This window comes from Jaculus jaculus, chromosome 21 (assembly GCF_020740685.1).
Source record: "Jaculus jaculus isolate mJacJac1 chromosome 21, mJacJac1.mat.Y.cur, whole genome shotgun sequence".
Taxonomy (NCBI): Eukaryota; Metazoa; Chordata; class Mammalia; order Rodentia; family Dipodidae; genus Jaculus; species Jaculus jaculus.
In genome coordinates this window covers 4,119,768-4,132,688 of record NC_059122.1, presented here as the reverse complement: position 1 = coordinate 4,132,688, position 12,921 = coordinate 4,119,768, and the positions used below count along the sequence as shown (strand labels likewise).

At 53.3% G+C, this 12,921-nt stretch overlaps 1 protein-coding gene across 1 annotated transcript in view; it reads left to right on the top strand.

The window, feature by feature from the left end:
- The first annotated feature begins 11,572 nt into the window (after positions 1–11,572).
- Positions 11,573–12,921, top strand: part of Ahrr (aryl-hydrocarbon receptor repressor) — a 134,756-nt gene continuing 133,407 nt past the window's right edge. Inside the window, exon 1 of the mRNA XM_045139392.1 lies at positions 11,573–11,651. The gene's annotated coding sequence lies outside the window, so the exon portion shown is untranslated. The remainder of the gene's footprint in view (positions 11,652–12,921) is intronic.

The window sequence follows — 12,921 nt, the reverse complement described above, 5'->3', positions numbered from 1 at the left end:
AAGCAGTGGTGCGCTCGGCGCTTGAACAGGAGGGTCAGAAGCAGGATCTGTTGGGGCTGTGCTGGCCACAGATGGCTGGGAGCCGGTTTGCTTCCTGCCGGGTCTGAGGGGACCCCAGGGCACAGTGCACGGGGAGGGGACGTTCTGTGGTGGCCGAGTATTTCCTTCCGTCCTTTGGCCTCGTGGGAGTCTCTAGGGGTAGATTGAGGATTTTTTCCCTCGTCTACCAGTGACGTCTGTGAGTCCAGGACTAGGCGATGCTCTGTCAGTTTAACGGCCACCACTCTGTTCTCCTTCCAGTTAGAGCCCAGGTCACCTCTGTTTCATTCTTGGCCCTGGTCTCAGCCCTGTCCTAACCCCTCTTCCTCTATTTATTTATATTTATTTATATTTATTTATATTTATTTGAGAGAGAAAGAGAAAGAGGTAGATACATAGAGAATGGACGCGCCAGGGCCTCCAGCCACTGCAAACAAACTCCAGACGCGTCCGCCACCCTGTGCAGCTGGCTTACGTGGGTCCTGGGGAATCGAACCTGGGACCTTTTGGCCCTGCAGGCAAGCGCCTCAGCTGCTGAGCCCCCCTCCTCCCTCCCCACTTCCTCCTCTAGCTCGAGGGCTGCAGGGTCCCAGCGCTTCTCTCAGCCCCCCCCCTCCTCCCGTGCTCACCTGCTCCCGTGTGTGCCGGCACCAGACGCGTGTCCACACACAGGTACCACGTGTGTGCACACCGTCACCACAGACCCGTCCTCCGTCACACCAGTGTGAGCGTCCGCCTCACACCTGAGCCTACCTGTGCCACACCCCAGGTGACATGCCCACCAGGGCCCAGTGCGGCCACCGGGAATGCCTGTGCTTGAAGTCGTGGCCTCAGATGACTTGGGCGCAGTCTGGGCTGCTTTCCAGAATTCAGAACAGACTGGAGTCAAGGGTTCTAGCCCAGGGAGACAGGGTGAGGAGTGGACCAGGGGCGCGCAGTGTTTGTGGAGTGAGGACTTCGGCCGGTTTGCCCAGGGGGCCACCGGGGCAGGCAGGTGGCTCATGGTGTATGTAGGAGGGTCAGTGGCACGTCCCCAACTTAAGGGAAGCAGGGCTCTGCCAAGCCGCCCAGCGGACTCCCGCCCACGCGTGTGGGACACCGCCGGCCCCTTCCCCGAATGGACAGCCGCTTGGGCGGACCTGGCACGGAGGCTGTGGGAAGCCATCGCACAGACTGCTGTGTGTCTTCCATTCCCCTCCCGCTGCACGCGTTCAGCCCGGCCACATGGGGGCAGTGCAGCCACACCACAGACAGGGCCTCTCCCTCCTGCCGCTGGGACTCTGGAAAAGCCGCCGAAGCTGGGCTGGAGAGAGGGCTTGGTGGTAAAGGTGTTTGCCTGCAAAGCCAAAGGACTGCAGTTCGACTCCACGGGACCCGCATAAGCCAGATGCACAAGGGGGAGCTCATTTGCAGAGGCTGGAGGCCCTGGCAAGTCCATTCTCTCGCTCCTCTCTCAAAAAAACAAATTATTATTATTATTTTTTTAAAGCAGCAGAAGGACTCTGGAGGGATAGCTTAGCAGTTAAGGTGTTTGCATGTAAAGCCAAAAGACCCAGGTTCGATTCCCCAGAACCCACGTTAGCCAGATGCACAAGGGGATGCATGCGTCTGGAGTTTGTTTGCAGTGGCTGGAGGCCCTGGTGTGCCCATTCTATCTCTCTCTCTCTCTCTCTCTCTCCCCCTCTTTCCCCCTCTCCCTCCATCCCTCTCTGTCCCTTGTCTCCCTTTCTCTCTCTCTCTCTCTCCCCTCCTTCTCCCTCCTCTTTCCCTTTCTCTCTCTCTCCCCTCTTTCTCCCCCTTCCCTTTCTCTCCATCTCCCCTCCCTCTCTCCCTTTCTCTCTCTCCCTGTCTCTCTCCTCCCCCTCTCTTCCTCTGTCCCTCCCTTCTCCCCCCTCCCCCTTCTCCCTCTTTCTCTGTTAAATAAAGAAATAAAAGCAGCTAAAGTTGAGGCTGCCTTGCCCCCCCCCCCGCCCCACCACCCCAGGGCTGCAGAAGGAAGTTTGCACCTCTGCGCCTTCTGCTGTCCATCCAGAACTGCTTGTTGGGATCGAGTGACAGTGATCGCTGTTTAGAAAGCACGAGCGAGGAGCTTTGCCATGGTGCCGACCAAGTCCCACCAGGGAAGAGGCGGCCTTGGGGAGCCACGGCCAGGCTAGCCCGAACCCTTGACTCCTGACTCCCCTGCAGCTCGTACCACATTGACAGCACCCCCACAAATGGACCTGAGCTCCTGGAGTTATCACCCAGAGGCAAGCCTACTGAGCACTGGCCAGGGCTCTCCCTCCCTAGGTGACACAGTGGTGAGCAACCGTCGCAAGTCCATGCCTTGTCAACTTGTCCTTCAGCATGTGCCACTTTAAATCGTAACGTTCAACCCCTCCCCCACCCTGCCTCTGAAGTCTCATGTTCTCATGATACAAACTGCACTGGGCTGGAGAGACGGCTTAGCGGTTAAGCGCTTGCCTGCTAAGCCTGAGGACCCGTGTTCGGCTCTACGGGTCCCACGTAAGCCAGCTGCAGAGTGTCACAAGCGCAAGGTCGCACAGGCACACAAGATGGCATCTGGAGTTCGATGACAGTAGCTGGAGGCTCTGGTGTACCAAATCTCTCCCTCCTTGCCCCTCTGGTTAAAAAAACGGGGGTGGGGAGAAGGCTTGGGAAATGGCTTAGTGGTTAAGGTATTTGCCTGAGAAGCCAAAGGGCCCTGGTTCGACTCCCCAGGACCCACGTCAGCCAGGTGCACAAGGGGGCGCACGTGTCTGGAGTTCATTTGCAGTGGCTGGAGGAGTCCCCATTCTCTTTCTCTCAAATAAATGAATAAAATATTTAAAAATAAAGGACTGAAACCAGGCGTGGTGGCGCATGCCTTTAATCCCAGCACTGGGTAGGCAGAGGTAGAAGGATCACTGTGAGTTCGAGGCCACCCTGAGACTACAGAGTGAATTCCAGGTCAGCCTGAGCTAGAGTGAAACCCTACCCCCCAAAAATACAATAAATAAAAGTCTGAAATGCAGCAGGACAGACACCTGGTTCTGTAGCTCCATGTTGTCCAGCACCTGTTGGCTCCCTTGGCCTCAGCAGCCAGTTCCAGTAGCACTGTGGCCTGTCCCTTGGGCCAGCCCGACCCGGTGCCTGCAGCCCCTAAGTGACTGTCCCATGTTTCTCCTCTCTCCAGTATCCTGGGGCCTCAGTACTCCCTTGGGCTTCACCCACACAGACCCACACACTGGCCTGATCAGGGTCTCCTTGCAGCAAATCCAACCATGCCAAAGACCGTGGTCCCCAGCAGCTCACTCGCCCTTCCTTCCTTCCTTCCTTCCTTCCTTCCTTCCTTCCTTCCTTCCTTCCTTCCTTCCTTCCTTCCTTCCCTCCTTCCCTCCTTCCCTCCTTCCCTCCTTCCCTCCTTCCCTCCTTCCCTCCTTCCCTCCTTCCCTCCTTCCCTCCTTCCCTCCCTCCCGAGGTAGGGTCTCACCCTAGCCCAGGCTGACCTGGAATTCACTGGGTAGTCTCAGGGTGGCCTCAGCAATCCTCCTGCTATTTCTGTTTTCCGGGATTAAAGGCGTGCGCCACCACGCCCGGCTTACGGTCCTTTCTCTGGGGCACTTCTTGTGCATGTGCCCCTAGAAAATGAGTGAGAAAACCAGGAAAAATAAAAAAAAAAAAAAAAAAAAAGGAAGGCCTGTGATTCAGCTAACAGAGCAAGGCAGGAGAGAGGCTGGGCAGCCAGGGAATAGAGTCATCACGTGGGGGGAAAAGGTCCCCCAGGGATCCCCTGGGGCACCTGATGCCGGGCTGTGGAGATCTGCTGAGGGGCACTTGCGGAGCTCTTAGAGGGTGTGGGAGGATGACCCAGCCTGCAGTTGCCAAGGAAGGACATAAGTCATGATAAAGAGGTCCTCCCTTTCCACTTCCAACGTCCCCACCCCTAACCCCTCCATTGCTTTCCCCTCCCTCCCTCCCTCTCTCACCTACAACATGCTTTCCTGGGCCTTGGGCTGAGGGGAGGTGGGAGAATAAGGGTTTTCACTGAGGCAGGCCACAACTCCAGCAATGGGTGGGAGCCTAGCCTCTGCTAAGGGGACTTTTGTCCTGAAGGGGATGAAGACAGGGTTGGTGGGAAGTACTCCAGGCACAGGGGCAGCTCCAGAGAAGGCAGAAGACTCACATAGAGGATGGAGAGACAGCAGAAGCTTGCTGGAGTGGGGTGTCCTTAGAAGACATGATGGGGTAGGGTATTGTGATGGGTAATTTTTCAAAATTACCTATATATAAATGTATATGCATGCATGCATGCATACATACATACATACATACATGGCTGGAGAGATGGCTTAATGGTTAAGGCACTTGCCTGCAAAGCCAAAGGACCCGGGTTCAATTCCCCAGGACCCACGTAAGCCAGATGCACATGGTGGTGCATGCGTCTGGAGTTCTTCTGCAGTGGCTGGAGGCCCTGCCGTGTCCATTCTTTTTTCCCTCCTTCTCTCTCTCAAATAAGTAAAACATTAAAAAAAAAAAATTAAAAAGGGCTGGAGGGCTGACAGAAAGCTGGAAGAGCCCATTCTGCATGCAGTTCAATGAGAGAGAGAGAGAGAAATCACCAGTGAAGATACTCAACAGTGGACACTGCAAGCCTTATATTTGGCCAGCCAGGCCAAATGAGCCAATGGGTGCAATAGTGGCACGTCTGTCATGGTGGAAACCAACTGCCCTCTACTTGGACTGGAGGCCCGCTCCATGGGAGGGAATACATCGCTGATACTGAAAACCTAAATGGGTAGTCATGAGCCCTAGGGGTGTTAACATCTGCTGCTGTCTGGCTAAATGTATATACTATGCTCACCAAATTGCCTAGTAAGCACTTCTCTTAATGTTCATACCCTTATAATAATGCTACTTTCAATTTCGGTAGAGAACCTTTTCAGATGGCAGTGAACTTGGGTTGCCTCAGAAGGCACCATGGTGCTGAGAAGAAGTGACAAAGGAGTGCTCAGCACTGCAATATCCCTATCACACCTTCCAAGGCTCAGGGTCTAATGCAGAAGAGGTGGTGGAAAGAATGTAAGAGCCAAAGGAAGGGTAGGACTCCTTACAACGTGCTCCTCCAGACACAAAATGGCCTGGATATCCATGACCTCACAGTGCCTGACACTACCTACACGAGACCATCATAATAGGAGGAAAAGATCATGACATCAAAATAAGAGACACTGACTGAGAGGGGGAGGGCATATGATGGAGAATGGAGTTTCAAAGGGGAAAGTGGGGGGGAGCCTTATCGTGGGATTTTTTTTTTTATAATCATGGAAGTTGTTATTAAAAAAAAAATTGAGGGCTGGAGAGATGGCCTAGTGGTTAAGCACTTGCCTGTGAAGCCTAAGGACCCCGGATCAAGGCTCGATTCCCCAGGACCCACGTTAGCTAGATGCACAAGGGGGCGCATGCATCTGGAGTTCATTTGCAGTGGCTGGAAGCCCTGGCACTCCCATTCTCTCTCTCTCTGTGTCACTTTAAAATAAATAAATAAAAATAAACCAAAAACGGGCTGGAGAGATGGCTTAGCGGTTAAGCGCTTGCCTGTGAAGCCTAAGGACCCCGGTTCAAGGCTCGGTTCCCCAGGTCCCACGTTAGCCAGATGCACAAGGGGGTGCACGCGTCTGGAGTTCGTTTGCAGAGGCTGGAAGCCCTGGCACGCCCATTCTCTCTCTCTCCCTCTATCTGTCTTTCTCTCTCTGTCACTCTCAAATAAATAAATAAAAAATAAACCAAAAAAAAATTTAAAAAAAAGTGAGAAGAGCCGGGCGTGGTGGCGCACGCCTTTAATCCCAGCACCCGGGAGGCAGAGGTAGGAGGATCGCGTGAGTTCGAGGCCACCCTGAGAATACAGAGTGAATTCCAGGTCAGCCTGGGCTAAAGTGAGACCCTACCTCAAAAAAAAATAAAAAAAAAAAAATTGAGAAGAAAAGGGGTAAAAGCAGAACAAGAATTTCAGAACACCGCGGTGGCCGTCTCAGAAAGCACATCTGTAATGAAGGGGCAGTTGTGCAGTTCTCTAGATGTGTGGAGCAGAGGACGGCAGGAGAACTCCAGGTTTGTTTGCGTGTGCGTGGATCGCTCTGTTTCTCACTGAAGGGCCACAAGCGATTGTTTTGCGTTCAGACTTTGGAAACTGATTTGTCGATTGTGATTTTCAGAATAGCTTTGCCCTGGTGTTCCCAATTCCTCTCTCTGCCTCTCTCAAATAAATAAATAATAAAATTAAACTAAAAAAAAAAATAGAAGGACTGGAGTGATAGCGGTTAAGGCACATGCCTACAAAGCCTAACGATCCAGGTTTGATTCTCTAGGTCCCATGTAAGCCAGATGCACACGGGCCTGTGTCTGGAGTTTGTTTGCAGTGGCTGGAAACCCTGGCATGACCATTCTCACTGTCCCTCTTCCTCTCTCTGTGTCCCTAATAAATAAATAAAAATAAATCTTTAAAACAAAAAAAAACCAGAAAGAGGGAGGCCAGGCACGCCTTTAATTCCAGCACTCGGGAGGCAGAAGTAGGAGAATCGCCATGAGTTTGAGGCCCCCCTGAGACTACAGAGTGAATTCGAGGTCAGCCTGGACTAGAGTGAGACCCTACCTCAGAAAACCAAAAAAATAAAAATAAAAATAAAACAGGGCTGGAGAGAAGGCTTTAGCAGCTAAGGCACTTGCCTACAAACTCAAAGGACCTCAGTTTGATTCCCCAGGACCCACGTAAGCCATTTGCACAAGGTGGTGCATGGGTCTCTTTCTCTCAAATAAATAAAAAGGGCCGGAGGGATTGCTTAGCTGTTAAGGTGCTTGCCTGCAAAGCCAAAGGAACCAGGTTCGACTCCCCAGGACCCACGTTAGCCAGCTGCACAAGGGGGCGAATGTATCTGGAGTTCATCTTCAGTGGCCGGAGGACCTGGCGCACCCATTCTCTCTCTCCCTTTCTCTGTCAAATAACTAAATTAAATAAAATATTTTTAAAAAAACTTAAAAAAAAACTTTTAGCTGGGCATGGTGGTGCACACCTTTAATCCCAGCGCTTGGGAGGCAGAAGTAGGAGGGTTGCTGTGAGTTCAAGGCCACCCTGAGATTACACAGTGAATTACAGGTCAGCCTGAGCTAGAGCGAGACCCTACCTCGAAAAAAAAAAATTTTTTTTTTTCTTCTTAGAGACAAGACTGTAAGAATGGGTAACTCCAGGACCTTCTGCCACTGCAAATGACCTCCAGACACATGTGTCACTTTGTATGTTTGGCTTCATGTGGGCACCGGGGAATTGAACCAGGGGCCACCAGGCTTGGCAAGCAAGCACCTTTAACCATTGAGCCATCTCACAGCCCCGTGATGGTTAATTTTGATTGTCAACCCAATGGAGTTTCGAACTAGTTTTTGGAAGCAAACCTATGGGCACGCCTGTGAGAAAGTTCCTAGACTGGGTTAATTGAGGTAGGAAGACCCACCCTGACCGTGGACAGCCCCATCCCACGAACTGGGGTCGTGGACTGAATGACAAGGAGAGGGTAAGATGAACATCAGCCTCCAGTCCTCACTCCTACTTCCCGACTGCAGATGTTACCAGCCGCCTCAACTTCCTGCTCCTGTGCCAGAATGGACTGGAATCTCAACTGTGTTAAACTGAACCCTCCTCTCTCTCTCTCTCTCTCTATTTATTTATTTATTTTTGGTTTTTCAAGGTAGGGTCTCACTCTAGCTCAGAGCTGACCTGGAATTCACTCTGTAGTCTCAGGGTGGCCTCGAACCCACGGCGATCCTCCTATCTCCGCCTCCCCAGTGCTGCGATTGAAGGCATGCGCCACCACGCCCGGCTACAAACCCTTCTTTAAATTGCCTTTGTCGGGCTGGAAAGATGGCTTAGCACTTGCCTGCAAAGTCAAAGGACCCAGGTTCAATTCCCCAGGACCCGTGTAAAGCCAGATGCTGCCTGTGGGGTGTCTCTGGAACCATTGTTTCCCTTGGTGTTGGTCAGCTCTCTGGGGACAGCAAGCGGTCCAAGGAGAGAGACCAGTGGGGCAGATGCAATGGAACAAACTCACTGGTTCCATTTGGGCACCTGACTGGATCTCTGCACTGCCGAAAGTAGATGCTGTGTTTGGGGGTCCAGTTTCATGACCAGGGATCATGACCAGGTAAGTTGGGAAGGCAGAGGAGTCTCCGTGCCCCGGGGAACATTGCTGAGGAGGACAGAGGAGCCACCTTGGTGGGGAATGCTTGGAGAGTCGGGGTTCCGAACACAGTGGCTCTGCCCGCCCCATTTCTGAGGCTGTGGGAGCAACATAGGGGACAGCTGGCTTATGCTTGTCCAGAGATGTGGGGGCTGTGGTGGTACAGCTCCTTCCGGAAAGTTCCAAAGACTTGAGGATGGACAACTCTTAGGACACTCAGAGGTGTCAGTTCCCCATAAGCCCAGGCTGGGCACAGCAGTTGCCTTACCTGCCCCTCCCAGGTACCCTCTGCCACATCACACCTGTGGTTCCGTTTTCCTCCTGAGATCACAAAGTGCTTCTTGCAGAACTGCACAGGATTTAGTGGTTAAGGTGCTTGCCTGCAAAAGTTCAACTCCCCAGGACCCACGTAAGCCAGATGCACAAGAGGACGCACACATCTAGAGTTTGCAGTGGCTGGAGGCCCTGGTGCACCCATTCTCTCTCTCTCAAATAAATAAAAATAAAAAGAACTACACAGGACTCACAGACATTGTGAAAAGTGAAAAGAGAAGGGACGTTTACATGAACGAAGTATTTCTGTGCCTAGTTCACATTTCAAAACGAATCAACACAACTAATGATTCCAAAAACTTTTTTGATTACTTTTATTTATTTATTTGAGAGCGACAGCCACACAGAGAGAGATGCAGATAGAGAGAATGGGCGCGCCTGGGCATCCAGTCACTGCAAATGAACTCCAGACACGTGTGCCCCCTTGAGCATCTGGCTTATGTGGGTCCTGGGGAATCGAGCCTCGAACCGGGGTCCTTAGACGTCACAGGCAAGCGCTTAACCGCTAAGCCACCTCTCCAGCCCACAACGAATGATTTTAAAAAGTCTTCCAGGGGCTGGAGAGATAGTTTATCAGTTAAGGCACTTGTCTGCAAAGCCAAAGGAGCCAGGTTCGTTTCCCCACGACCCACCTTAGCCCGATTGTATAAGGTGGCGCATGTGCGTGGAGTTCATGTGCAGTGGCTGGAGGCCCTGGAGCACCCATTCTCTCTGTGTCTGTCTGTATTCTCTTTATCTTTCTCTGCTTGCAAATAAATTTAAAAAAATATTTTTTTTAAAAAACCTGCAGCATTTGTAAGTCCCACGAGAGAAGCCAGGGGGCCTGCCTGCTCCGTTGCCCGCTTTACTCAGGGCACAGCTCTGCCTGAAAGCATGAGCTCAAGTGTGGTGACCGAGTAATGGACTTACATTAGTTTTTGCATTAATGACAGCTATTCTGGTGAACTTTTTATTTTTATTTATTTATTTAGTAGTATTTTTGATTTTTCAAGATAGGCTCTTCCTGTAGTTCAGGCTGAGCCATCTCTTCAGCCTATTCTGCAGCTTTTGTTTTTTCTTTTTTAACTTTAAGTGAAGGGACAGGCAAGGGTGCTTTACCGCCTCTGAGAATTCAGAACTGCCACGGGGGAGATCCTGGGGAAGGGAATGACACTGTAAAGTCAACGGCTATAAGGGTCCTGAGGTCCCAAGCCACATTTGTTCTGATCTGTCCAGCCTGCGAGCTAAGGGGCTTTTACTCAAAGATATGGTGGGGGCCACGAGTGATGCCCTTGGCAACAGGTTCTGGAACCAGCTACCGTTAAAGACCTCTAAGTGGGGCCGGAGAGATGGCTTTAGCGGTTAAGGTGTTTGTCTGCAAAGCCAAAGGACCCAGGTTCGAGTCCCCAGGACCCACGTTAGCCAGATGCACAAGGGGGCGCACGCGTCTGGAGTTTGTTTGCAGTGGCTGGAGGCCCTGGTGCGCCCATTCTCTATCTCTTTATCTGCCTCTTTCTGTCTCTTTCTCAAATTAAAAAAAAAAAAAAAAAGATCTCTAGATGACCAAGGGACCAGCTTGGGCTCACTGCGAGACTGGACATCGTGGGAGGGTCACCTCACGGTGCACCCCAGTAAAGACAGTGGTGAGAGAGGGGATCTTGAGGGTAGTGACTTCAGTCACTGCAGACTGTAGAGAATGTCCCCAGGGCTGAATCCGGACATGTGGTCTGAGGCATCTGAGAATAAAGGTAATATCAAAGGAGACACACACACACACACACACACAGACACACACACACGACCATGCACAAACCAAACAAACCAGGACTGGCTGGCCAGGAGGGGAAGAAGAGACCTTGGTACAGGGGAGAAGTTAGGGCGCAGCCTGAGGTTGGAGGGGACCCAGGGAGGACTGGACAGGAGGAGAAGGACATGGAGGCTTGGGGAACAGACTTCACACTTGGCAAAGCCCAGAGAACCTACCGGAGGCACATAGCATTTGACCATACCAGTCCCAAAACCTAGAAAGTGTGGAGCAGGAACTTTCAGAGCTGTTGCCACCTGCCAAAAGGGAACCTGATGGTGCTCCAGATGAGCGTGTCTCACAAAAGGGCCTGATGTGCCTGATGCACAGATGAGCGTGTCTCACAAAAGGGCCTGATGTGCCTGATGCACAGTCCTTTGGAAGTCCAGGATCCAAAAGTACCACATATTTTATTTTTACTTGTTACTTATTTTATTTGCAAGCAGGGAGAGCCGGGCGTGGTGGCGCACGCCTTTAATCCCAGCACTCGGGAGGCAGAGGTAGGAGGATCGCCGAGAGTTCGAGGCCCCCCTGAGACTACAGAGTGAATTCCAGGTCAGCCTGAACCAGATTGAGACCCTACCTCGAAAAACCAAAAAAAAAAACAAAAAACAAAAAAAAAAAACAAGCAAGCAGGGAGGGAGGTTTAAGAGTGGATGCACCAGGGCCTCCAGTCCCTGCAAACGAACTCCAGAAGCATGCACCACACTGAGTATCATCTGGCTTACGTGGATCCTGGGGACCCGAACCTGGGTCCCTTGCCTTTGCAGGTAAGCGCCTTCACCGCTAAGCCACCTTCTGCAACCACCTTCAATCCTTTGTTTGTCAAATCAACTCCATTGGAGCCGGAGTTGGGGAGGGGGGAGGTCGGGGCGGGACACTCTTATTAAACACCACTGCTATCACCTGTTCGGCTCGCACCTGGCCCGCCCTCCCCGCGGCCTCTGCAAGGCGCCCCGGGGTGGTGCAGGACGCGAACACCCGGCGGGAGAGCGTGGGGGGGGGGGGAGGGGAGACGCAGGGGCGCTGCGCGGGGAGGATGCGCGTGCTCGCCGGCGCCCCCCTGCGGCCGGCCCGGGTCCTGCAGCGGGGCGTGGTGGCTCGCCGGCGCCCCCCTCCGGCCGGCCCGGGTCCTGCAGCGGGGCGGGGCGGCTCGCGTGCCGGGGCGGGGCGGTCCCTCTGGAGGGCTGCAGCCTGGTCCACCGGGATGCAAGAGCTGACAGCTCCCGGCCCCGGCGGCTCCCTGGGAGGGCGCGCCCGAGCTCCCTCCCGCGCCCTGCCTGTCCCGGGTAAGTGCTTCTGGGCTCTGCACCTCCCTCCCCTGCGGTAGTCCTTGATGTCTTGGAGGGGGGCGTTGGGGGGGGGGAATCCCTTCTTTCTCCCTTCCTCCATCCATCCATCCATCCATCCATCCATCCATCCATCCATCCATCCATCCATCCTTCCTTCTTTCGGTCTCTGGACACTCTGACGCTCCTTTGAGGGAAGTTAACTTTCACTGCTCGCGGGCCTCAGTTTCCCCGTCTGGGGTATCCTGATCCCAATCCCCACCCCACCCTTTCCCTCTCTCCCGGGGATACAGATGAACAGAGAAGTCCAGCATTGCGAGGCCAGGCTAATTGCCCGGTGCTGCATGGCCTCTTTCACAAGTAGTTTTTTTTTTTTTTTGGGGGGGGGGCACACACCTTTAAGCCCAGCACTGGGGAGGCAGAGGTAGGAGGAACCCCATGAGTTCGAGGCCCACCCTGAGACTACAGAGTGAATTTCAGGTCAGCCTGGGCTAGAAAGGGGACCTCACCTCGCAAAGACAAAACAAACAGACCAAAAAGGAAATATAAATGGAGCCGGACATGGTGGCGCACGTCTTTAATCCCAGCACTCGGGAGGCAGAGGTGGGAGGGTTGTCATGAGTTCGAGGCCAGCCTGAGACTACACAGTGAATTCCAGGTCAGCCTGGACCAAAGTGAAACCCTACCTCGAAAAAGCAAAACAGGAAGAAGTGTTTTGGTCAGATGCTGGCGGAGAAAGGGACCTGAACTGTCCCCAGGCTCGGGGTGAGAGGAGCAGAGGTGGGAGATGGCGCAGTTAAACCCCTCTATCCAAAGCAGAGGGCATCAGGCAGGGAATTCCATAGTTCCAGGAATTCACCCACTTAGTAGCACCAGAAATACCACCCCCCCCCCGCCCCATCTTGAGTGACAGAAAATTCCAGAGCATGGCTACTTTGAGAGAGGACCAGCAGCCCCAGTGTTGCTGGAAGTCTGAGCGGCACAAGGCCCCTGGCCCTGCGTTGCCGCTCTCCCAATCCCCCCAAAGGGCTGCCCTTGGCAGGTGACTGCGCCCACCCTCAGGACCCCTCCTCCGCAGGTGGTCCAGACCTTGCACAACAGCTCTGGCCCCTGGCTTCCTCCTCGAGGCCTCAGTTCCCCGAGCGGCTTCCGGGCTTTGGGGTCCATGGGATCTGTCCAGCTGTGGTCACCTGAATGCTGTCACAAGGAAGGAGGGGGCCCAGCGGCTCCTCGGGACTGTGCGTCCACTCCCGGATTCTGGTCCGAGAGA